Genomic DNA, 10,361 nt, shown 5'->3' on the forward strand with positions numbered 1-10,361 from the left:
TGCCACATGTGCTGCTCAGTGAGTAATCCTCTGTGTCAGTGCCTGGTTTCCGTCCTTGCTTGTGGTACCCGCTGAGGAGGGGCCCACCAAACAAGGAGCTCCTTCTGCTACTATCTTGGGAGATCTTTTATATGTCTTTAGGTGTTTGTCATCCGTCCTGGCCAATTTTGGGGTGTTTTAGTTTCTTAAAGAAAAAGTTGTGCATTAACACATCAGAAGCGGCAAAATCGAAATGTTACTACAGCAACGCTGTTACCTTTATTAATCAAATATTGAAACGAAACAGTACAAAGTCTAGTTTCCCTAAAGCTCTGTTGATTTGCTCATTGTACCTTCTATTTTGTTTTTTAGCGTTTCCTGTTGACCAGTGTCCTGTTTTACTTGCACTTGAAGTCACGTTGCTAGGACTTCATGTTTTTCAAATTCACTCCTGTTTACTGTAACATATACGTATATTTATGTGATGTTAGTTTTTCCCCTTTTTTGAAAGATTTTCCAGCATTCTGACTCTTACTAAACATGAGCATTAAATGGTCCAAACTGCTCCTTGGCTGGCTCTTTTAAAACTCTTGGGTACAAGTTCCCTAGCCTTGGTCACTTAAACACATTGTGCTTCAGTAGTTTCCATGTAACGTTGTTCTTAGTAATTTTTGCATAATCTTGAGTTGTTATGAAGTGCATTGATTTTTATTTCTTCCTCAAATACAAAGGGAATGGGAATTTGCATTCCCATGTAGTCCGCTGTGAAGTTCTCTCTTTTCGTAGTAATAGCAGGAAGGAAAATTCTTACTGTCCTCAGCTGTGCTGGACATAGCTTTCTTTTGCAATATGAGCCGCTTTCTAACCCCAAATAGGATGATATTTAATCTGACAGACGTCATATGGTTTTACAAAGTGGCACAGTGTAATTGGAAAAAGAACAGTTCAGGATTATGGAGAAGCAACTTAGCCAAAATGTAAACTGAATACATTACAAAGCATTACAAGACCTGCTTATGCTCCAGAACACTATTTATGATCTATAAATGATTCAAAATAGCTGACAGGCTAAAACGTGAGACTGTCTCTATTATTTTGCAATTAGGCACTTGGTTCATAAGCCTCTGTTTTCGAGGAGCGATCACCATGGGTGATTTTACGGCTCACGTTTTCCTTGAAGGGATGCAGGGGCTGAACTCGGGAGCGGGGCGCTGGGAAGGGCTACCAGCACGCTAAGAGAAACGGAGCGTGTGTTTGGAGAGAAGGCTAGGAAAGCCTGACTTAATTAAATTAGCAAAATGAAAGCCGAGGAAGATTGCTCCCTATAAATACATTGGCTGAAGATGGGGAGGGGAGAGTGTTCGCAAAGGAGAACTATTTATGCCCGAGGACAGTGCTGGCACAAGAACAAATGTACGTAAACTGGCCCAGAATAAATTTAGCCTGGAAATTGGAAGATCGTTTCTGACAATTAGAGAGCAATCAGACTCTGGACCAGGCTCCCAGGGGGAGCAGGGAGGAGAGAACTCTTCCTGCTTTTAGATGGAGCTTGCAATAGCAGAGGGCCAGATCTGATGAACCAGGGACGCCATGTCGTCGTACGCACCTTCTCCTTTCCTTATTTTCCTGCAGTTTCTGCCTCGGCCTTGTATTTATGTCAATTCTCATCACGTCGCGCTCTCCTCCCTGTCCCCTGATGTACATCTCAGTTGCTGGCTTCATTTGCTTCTGATGCAAGTGGCTTTCTTGTAGCTGCAAAAACTTTTTCTTGTGGAGCCCATGGTATTCTTGATGCTTTCTTAATTATCACCCACATTTTTGGGCTTTCTGTCCTGTGATCCTGCCCCTTTTGAAAAATGACTTAAGTTTTATAAAATGAGGCTGGCTGGGACTTTATGGTGACCTGTGTGCAACTGTGTGGGCCTGAGCAGTTTTTAATTTTTATCTCTGTGCTTGATCTCTCTTTATCCGTCTGTTCTTCTTGCATGGAGAAAGAGGCCACAGGGGATGCAGGCGGCGTTCCCAAGCCCTGGAATGGCACGGCCTTTCCCAAGCCTCTGTCAAACCCGTGCTGTGCCCAGGTGAGAGCTTCACCTCTGCTGCAGCAGGGGAGTCTGCTATTCCTACCTGGCTTAAGCGGGCCCGAAACAGCGACCTGAGCCTATTTCCAGCCTTTGCAGCAATATGAGCCTGAAAAGGATTTGCCCTGCTAATGGGGGAGGGAAGGGAGGAGAAACCGCGTAGGAAATCCTGCGAGGGGCTGAGAGCCAGGAATTCCCCTCTGCTTCCTTGCGAGCCGCAGAGGCTGAGCAGCCGCGGGAGCGCAGCGGGTGTAGCTCGAGACCTGAGCTCTGGGAGATGATATGTTTGTGGATCGCTTTCTAGGACCAGGAAACAAGAGATGCTCCATAATAGTTGATTTTTTTTTTTCTGCGTCTTCACTTGTGCTTCGGTCAAACTGTGGTGACCTGGAGGCGGGCGGTGAGATTGCTGGGAGCAGCGGTGGGCAGGAGCGTGGTTTCCACCTGCGGCAGCCCGGGATGCTGCGCGTACTTCCCATGCACCTGCACCCTCCTTGGCTAAAGGCCTGTTCCCAAAGATGGGCCAGGACGTCGGCAGTGATGCTCTCGGCTCGTGAGATTTACAAGCTACACACGGATTATTTCTGCATGTTTGTGTGAGGTGCAGCAATACAGCTTAGATGTTTCAGTTGCCTTTTTACTAAAAATATGGGCAGTGGATAAGTGTGAGTGAGCGTGAGGAAGAAAAGGGATTTCTGTGCTTGCAGGTGGTACCGTTACACGGGGCTGGAGACTTTGTTCATTTATAACCATAATAACTAGTAAATGCACTCTGAAACTTCCCCAAAGGCTGGAGGTCTAGCGGAAAGAAGCATAAGACAGAATTCCTCTTGCAACCAAATCATAGTGTTGCATCCCAAGGGTCCCTAAGAAAAATCTTTGTAGCTTATTGTGTTAGCTTTCTGGATTATCTAAAGAAATCTTGCAAGGTAGTTGAAAGGCTGGATTTCTATGGGACTTAAATGCCTGCATGTTGTGTTTTGAGCACCTAGTTCCTTTAAGGCCCTTAAAAATGCCTGCCTTCATTCATATTCCCTGACTGTAGATGCTTAACTAGCCTTAGCCACACGCGTGCTACATCAGATATTCAAACAATTCCTCTTGATGAAGGAGCAAAGCCTTGTGCTAATGCTTGTATTCTGCATGCACACAGCTCTTGCAAGAGAGTCGCAAGCGCATCTGTTTGAACTTTACACTCATTTCATTTCAATTATATGTTTAGTTATCATTATCAGTTTTATCAGCTGGGGAAGCTGGGGAGGGGGGAAGAGGGAAGTTTCTTATGTAGCCAAAATAAAACCCCTCCGCTGAGATGGTTCACCTCACTTCCTAACCTACCGCTTCGCATTTCAAAAGCCTGTTGTTCTAACTCTGTTAATGCTGATCTTTTATAAAGCTCTATTCCTCTTCCCTGTCGTTATTGCAGGTTTTAGATGAATTCTTATCAATTCTTTCTTCATAAAGCAAAATAGAAAAGATATCTGATCAGAATGCATTAAAAAAAAAAACCCAAACAATACAACCAACCGAACTAATTTAGTAGAGCAATAGTTTGTACGTATCAAGGTTTTTTTTTTTTAATTCTCTTAAAGCATCAACATATAATTGAGCTGCAGGATAAAGTTGAATAAATCAGGAAAGGATAAAAACACAGACTTCCTCAGCTGAGCAGGAAGCCCCTGCATGCTGGCTCTGCTGAGCTGCGGTCCATGCTGAGGGGTGATTGAGAGCCTGAACCTCCTGTGATGGGTCCAGCTGAGCTGCCTTACTTCACCTGGGGAGGGTTGAGGTGGGGCCTTAGACTACTGAAGTTCTCACACCTTCTCTTTATTTATTGAATATTGCCTCGGCTTTGCCGAATGAGGAGTGCTCAACATGAAGATTTTATCAGCCAAGCCCTGCTGTGCAATGCTTGGGAGTGTTTCTGCTGGCCGATGCTTGAGTGCAGGTGGAGAGTAAATTGGTCATTTCTGGTAGTGCAAGGCTAAAGGCATGCTGTGCTTAACTGCAGCCCCTCTTCCAAGCGCGGGGGGTCTGGTTCTGATCCCCTCCCACCTCTGTCGTCCCACTGAAGCTCTGCCTCGGAGATGCCATCCTAAAGACTGTTTCAGGGAGGATTGTTAGATGAGGGGGAAAATGAGCTGGACTCCTCCTTGCTGGAGCTCTAAACTGAGCTGCCCTCCTCCATGCCCCTCCAGTGCATGCGTTTGGTGGTGCAAAGGAGAACGTCATTAATTTTCAGTCTAATGTCAACTGAAATGTTGAGCTCTTTCTCCTGATGGCCCGCAGCTGTCTGTGAGTTGCCAAGATAACTTATGTGTGGGTCAGTGCTGTGCAAGGTGTCTGCCCTGGCCGGTGGTCCGGCTGTGCGCGCGGGCGTGACTTGCTTTCGCTTTGGGAACAGCCCTGCGAGACGTAATGCTGCTGCTCGTAGCCTTTATGCCACGTCGGTGACAATCTGCTGTCCCCCTCTGCAGTAATGATTAAGTGACTCTTGTCCACAGTCTTGAGGCAAACCCATAAATAAGCAAGCTCTGTTTTAAGTTGTGCTCCTGGAAACGGGGCTGTCCCCGCTCCGAAGGTGCGTGGTGATGCTGCTTTTGGGGTTTAATGTGCTATTTTTAAAGGTCCTGCCTGCTAGAGACGTGGCCGCCCTGCAGAGGCGGTGGGAGCGACAGCAGCCTGTGAGACTTGATGTAGACCGTGGGCGCTCTCTTGAGCGATCTGCGCCAATGTGGCCAGGCGTCCCCAGAGCCGGCTGTGGGGAGCCCATGGGTGCCCCGCCACGCTGAGCCGAGCTGCTGCTCCGCCAGATAACGATGGGGACAGGGGGAAGTTAGAGGAAAAATGGGGAGAGGGAAGTGGAGGGGGTGGGAATGACAGTGGACCCGCTGGCTGGGTCCTCGCTCTGCCGGTGGGATCGTGACGGCTGTCTTGGCAGGTCTCTGATGCCTAATAAAAGGGTAAGCTCATTAACCTTTCCTTTGGAGGGAAGGAAACAAGGCCTCTTGCCTGTCCCCAGCTGCCTGATTTTGTGAAAATTGTCGAAACACCGAGCCTGATCCAAAGCTCGAAAGCAATGTAGGGTGAGGAGGATGTTTAGTATGCGGAGGGTGCCATCTCCTGAGAAGAGGAGGCCTGGGGAGCCGGGGCTGAAAGGGAAATTTCCCAATTATAGCGGGGGCATGGGAATAGGGTGGAGGCCAAGAGGGGTGAGGGAACCATGGGTGTCTAGACAAAGCGTAGACTTGCTTGGGGGAAGAAAAAGACATTAATTTTTTCCTCTCCTTCACAGCTCCAGCCCCTTTTCCCCTCAGACGATTAATGGCTGGAGCCTATGCTTATTATGGTCATATATTTATTAGCAACCCCTTCAAATTTGATCCTGGCCTTTCTTGCTGCCAATCAAGTCTTCCAGGATTAGCAGGCAAGTCAGCTCTTCCAGCACTCTCTGGATTTATTATTTTTTTTTCAGGCACAGTATCAAGTCTTTGGCCCAGCTTTGCTTGAGTCCCTAGGCTAGTAGAGACTATGGATGCAACTTCACAAGAGGGCCTGAAGTCTCCCAAGTGTGTTGCTCTCCTCACCATCAATAGAGTTTGAGGAACTGGTGTCTGGAGCATCTGTAGTCTTAAGCTCAGCCCTTGTTCTCCTTATCCTCTGTGAACTGATGGTGGTACAAGCACCTGAAACTTCCCCTGCAGGATCAGCCAGAACCTGTAAACTACCCTACAGGAGAGGGAAAACGAGGAGTATGTGCTTCAGTGGTCTTCTGTCCATTTTGTGACCAGAGAACCTGGCTTGCAAATCACTCCGTGTCTTCACTTGTTGCTTATCATAGTTGAGGGCCAAGAGACCTTTGGTCCCCTGAAGGCCCTTGTGTGCAGCTTGACTGGCCCTGCTCATGCCTTCGACGGGCTACTGTCCTCGGCTGGCTACCCTACACCACCACTTGCAGGGTCAAGCAGTTTGTCAGACAGGTCATTATGTTTGGGGGAAATTGTCACCAGCTTACTGTGTTGAAACACCATACTGGCAGCTCAAGAGGTGACAAGGCTCTTTGCAGCCTCTTCCTGCCTCTGAACCATTCGCACCCTACGAGATGCTGTACCATTCCCCGGTCCTTTGCTTTCCATCTCAGCAAGCAGCTTGTATGTCTGTGATATCTTCCTTGGGCAATCACGGCTTTCAGCAGCCTCGTCATTCCCAGTTCCCTCAACTGCTGCACCCCGCTGCGTGTGCCGGCAGGGAATTGTGCTCTTCGTGGGCCTTTTCCATTGGATGGTGCAGAGCAAGGTGAGACGGGGCTGCAAGGAGGATCAGCGTGTTGACCTTGCTGGTTCTCTGGCCTCTTCATTGGTTACAGCTGTGGGTAGGCTCCAGTGTGGTCGTGGATCTGGGAATGTCCCATGTCTGTGCATGTCGTGAATCAGCACCTGATAAAGGCCCGTGGGTGCTCAGGGTGCCTTGGGGCATAGAGAGCAGGTGGTGTGGAAGCCCTGCTGGGTTAAACAGCCATTTCATTCTGGCTTGTGTCAGAGAGGAGCTGTGCTCGCCGACCTTATGTGCTTGGCTGCGGACAGCAAAAGATCCTACCTTAGCAAACCATGTTCAGTTCTTTAATCAGCTAGAGCAGTGCCTGTAACCTTGCTTGTAACAGCTTTCCGAAATGACTACGCTTTATCATCCATGCTAAACATATTGTGCCCTGCAAAATAATGATAGGGGGAGGCATCTCCATGCGTGTTCCTGGAAAAGGACATATCCCTCTCCGGGGTGGTGGGCTGCGTGCTCAGGGTTATTCTGGCAGCTAAGCAGGTGTCGTATCCTTAAGTGCATCATAGTTCTTTGGCTGGAAACACTGAGTGCCACGGCAGTACAAATCAGGTTCAAGGACTGGTCAAACGCTGGAGCTGGAGGCTTTGATTTGACTGTACTCAAAAGTCTACTTTTCTGGTCTGGACTTCTCTCTGTTCAGGCCTCTGCTTTTTCAATTCAGCTGTTGTATTTATAACTCTTGCCCTCTAATTATAGGTGATATGTTTCTCAGCTTTCCTCTCTGAAAATCGTCTGCATGTGTGATTAGCCCTACACCTCCTCCACGCCTGCCTTCATTAAGGGAGCGGGATGTTGTTTTCCTCTCCTTTTCCCTCCTTTCACAGCTGTAGCTTTCTTTGCCGCAGCCCTGATTAAGTGCGGAGTTCACCCGGAGGACAGAGTGACCAGGATTCGCAGGAAGATGGGTGACTACTGTCCTCTCTAACTAGAATTGCCTCCTTCCTTATTTATAAGTGCAAGCGAACAGGTGCTAAAAGCTTTGGGCTTTTTTTTTTCTTTCTTTCTTTAAAGAACTCTGTCCTTCTGTCTCTTCTCCTTGTGTCTCCTTAAAATGCGCTGTCTCCCCTGAAAGCTATTTCTGGGTTAGGTGCTGGCCAGCTGGACATAGACCCTGCTACCGCAGAGCATGTCCCAGCTCCGGGGCAGTAGGTGCCCAGAAAATGCGATGCCCCAAGCCTTGGCAGCTACCTCCCTGCCTTTCCTGATGTTTCTGCAAGAACTTGAATGCTGATTGATTTGTCTCCCTGTCTTACCTTCATTGTGACAGTGTTTTGGGCTTGGGAAGAGGATCGTATGGAGTTCTTCCTGAGTGCTCTCCATGGCATGGCTTCACTGAATAAGCATCCTCCAGGCAGCTGTGAGGGTCTCTGTGTCCTGCGAGCCCACCTCTGTGGCACTTCCAGATCTGCTTGCTTTGTTGAATCCGTTTGGGACGTGCAGAAAGTCCCTGCTGAGTCCTGGGCTAGATCTTGTGGAGATGGTGGTGGGAGCAAAGCAAATTAGGAGATGGGGAGATTTGTGATTCCTTGGTCACTTGGGGGAGCACCTTTTCCGAGGGGAGCTCTCTGGCATCCCTTTTCAGAGTCATGGTTTGGGCTTGTGAAAGGTTATGCTTTAACAAAGTTAATATCTGGAAATCTCTACTTTTGCCTTCTTAGTTTGCCCTTTCAGTACAGTTCTGTGGGTGAATCTTACGGGCATCGGTCCTGCCCTCAGGAGGAGGCTGCTTTGGAAACATGTTTGTGTGCATCTTCCACGTGGCTTGCTTGCTTAACCTTTCTACTCCAGAATAGCCTAGAAAACCTCATAAATTCCTTCAGATGCTAATTCTGGCTGTTCACTGTGAATTTTTAACCAAGCAGCTGCTGGATGAGGATCTCCTGAAAGGTATACTTCGTAGTAAAGCATAACCCCATCACTGATGCTGTCATGGGAGAAAAATGTATTCATTATTATTATTATTATTATTTTAAGGAAAGATGCAATCTCACCTCATGCATAAAATTAGTTTAGTGAAACAGCAGGAATAGGAGGGAACGTTTGTTTTCCTGTGCTTGCAGGAGGAGTGAGCGAACAATTTCTGTTTCCTCTCAGGCCTGGATGAACGATATGTCACCTGAACTGCACTTCTCAGCTGAGGTGTGTCTATGGAGACAGCAGGAATCCAAAAATTAGGCTTCAGAAACTAGAAAATAAACATATATGTACGTATGTATATATATACACATACATATATATATTTAGTGAGCTTCTGAACATACTCCTTGAGCTGCCAAGAAGGCTGAGGAATAAGAACAATTTAGAAAGAGAGAGGCAATGGGGCAGCAAATGGGTTTATACTCAGCATCTTGCAAATCCTGGAACGAAGGGAATGAATTTCTGAGGGCAGAGGACAGCATAGGACCCATGTCACTTGGGCTTGGGTGCTGATGGTCCAGGGCCTTGGCGTGTCCAGTGGTTTTGCATTGAGCTAAGGCTGTGCCTTGCTTCTCTCGAGGTTATTGCTGCTGCTTTTAGCTACAGTGATGACCCCAGGCAAATGCTGATAGCATTGCCTGCCCCCTCTAAAAACTTCTTCACTAACTATCCAAAAACTGGAAAGGAGAAATGAGGGTAAAAGTGATATTGTCACGTCAGGCCATCCAAACGGTGGTGACGACAGGGTTGCAAGAGCTCTCGTCCCCTCCAGCAGTCCCACGCTGCCTTGTCCTTCAGCTGATTTCCCCTCAGTACTGTGTTATCCTGGCTCTAGTGGAAAAAATCCCGAGGGGATTTTTTCACTGAAAAATGAGCTTCAATTAAAATTTCTCTCTCTTGTGGAAGCAGTAACTTTGTAGGAAGGTCAAACTGAAAACGGCGCGTTCTTAAATAGCAGGAGGATCTGCCCCCTGTATTTGGAAAGGACATCTTAGCCAAAAATCTGAGACCGGCTCTGGCAATTTGGCTTATCAGTCCTCGGCCATCGGATGAGGCACCATTTCCTTCCTCTGGGTCCATGTGGTGTGAGCACCGGTCGGCGAGGTGCTAGCATGGATGTTTATGCTGGTGTTGATGTAGCTTTCCTTGAAGCCTGGTAGGAACTGTGTGTCTTGGAGAGCTCCGTTGCCTTGCCGTGTTTCAGTGAAGTGGGTCGACTGGAAGCGGGGAGCTTTTCAAGTGAGAAAGACCAGTGGATGGACTGGATATGTGCATATGGAGGTAGTGGAGGAAGTTACAGGCAAACTCATTTTATGTCCCTCAGTAGACGTGAGGCAAGCCTTAAAAGCTGGGTTCTGTTGCATGTCTCCTGATTCCTTCCTTCCCTTGCAATTTGTCTTGGGGTGTTTGCACTTTCTTCTTCTCCTCTTCTCTTCCCCCCTTCAGGTGTGGGAGATGGACACTTTTTAAAATGTAAGGTGAGGTTTTTTTCAGCTCATCAAATCCTCTCTGGTGCACCAGGGCTCTGAGAAACCCTAAAAGACTAAGAGGGTGGCTGTGTTTGGTCTCATTTTGTTCAGATGCCAACCCTGGGCGCTCCCTCCTCCAACTTCCCTTACTTCAGCGTGATGGCTCTCCAACATCATCTAGCCCTCGGGCTCCCTTCAGCTCTCTTGAGTGCTGCTTGCTGCTACTCACTTAAATCCCTTTCCTCTCTCAAAGTTGTCTTTGATCTCCTTCCATTTCTCAACTTGCCTGCATTGCTATTCTTTAACTCATTTTTCCTCCTCGTTTCTTTTTAGACATCTCCTTGCCATTCTCCACACCTCCCTCGCTTCTTAACAGCTCAAGTGCTTCTATGTTTTTGTTTGGTCCAAGCATGTGGTTTCCTACTGTCAGCATCTTTCCAAAGGGAAGCATGGAAGCAGTCAACATCTCCTTTTATAGCAGCAAAGCAAGTGCAAACACCACTGTGAATGAGCTTCCTGTGCTCTGGGCATGAAAGTAGCTCTGTTGGTACATGAACAGGGATGTACTTCATTTTTT

Source organism: Apteryx mantelli, chromosome 7 (genome assembly GCF_036417845.1).
Source record: "Apteryx mantelli isolate bAptMan1 chromosome 7, bAptMan1.hap1, whole genome shotgun sequence".
Taxonomy (NCBI): Eukaryota; Metazoa; Chordata; class Aves; order Apterygiformes; family Apterygidae; genus Apteryx; species Apteryx mantelli.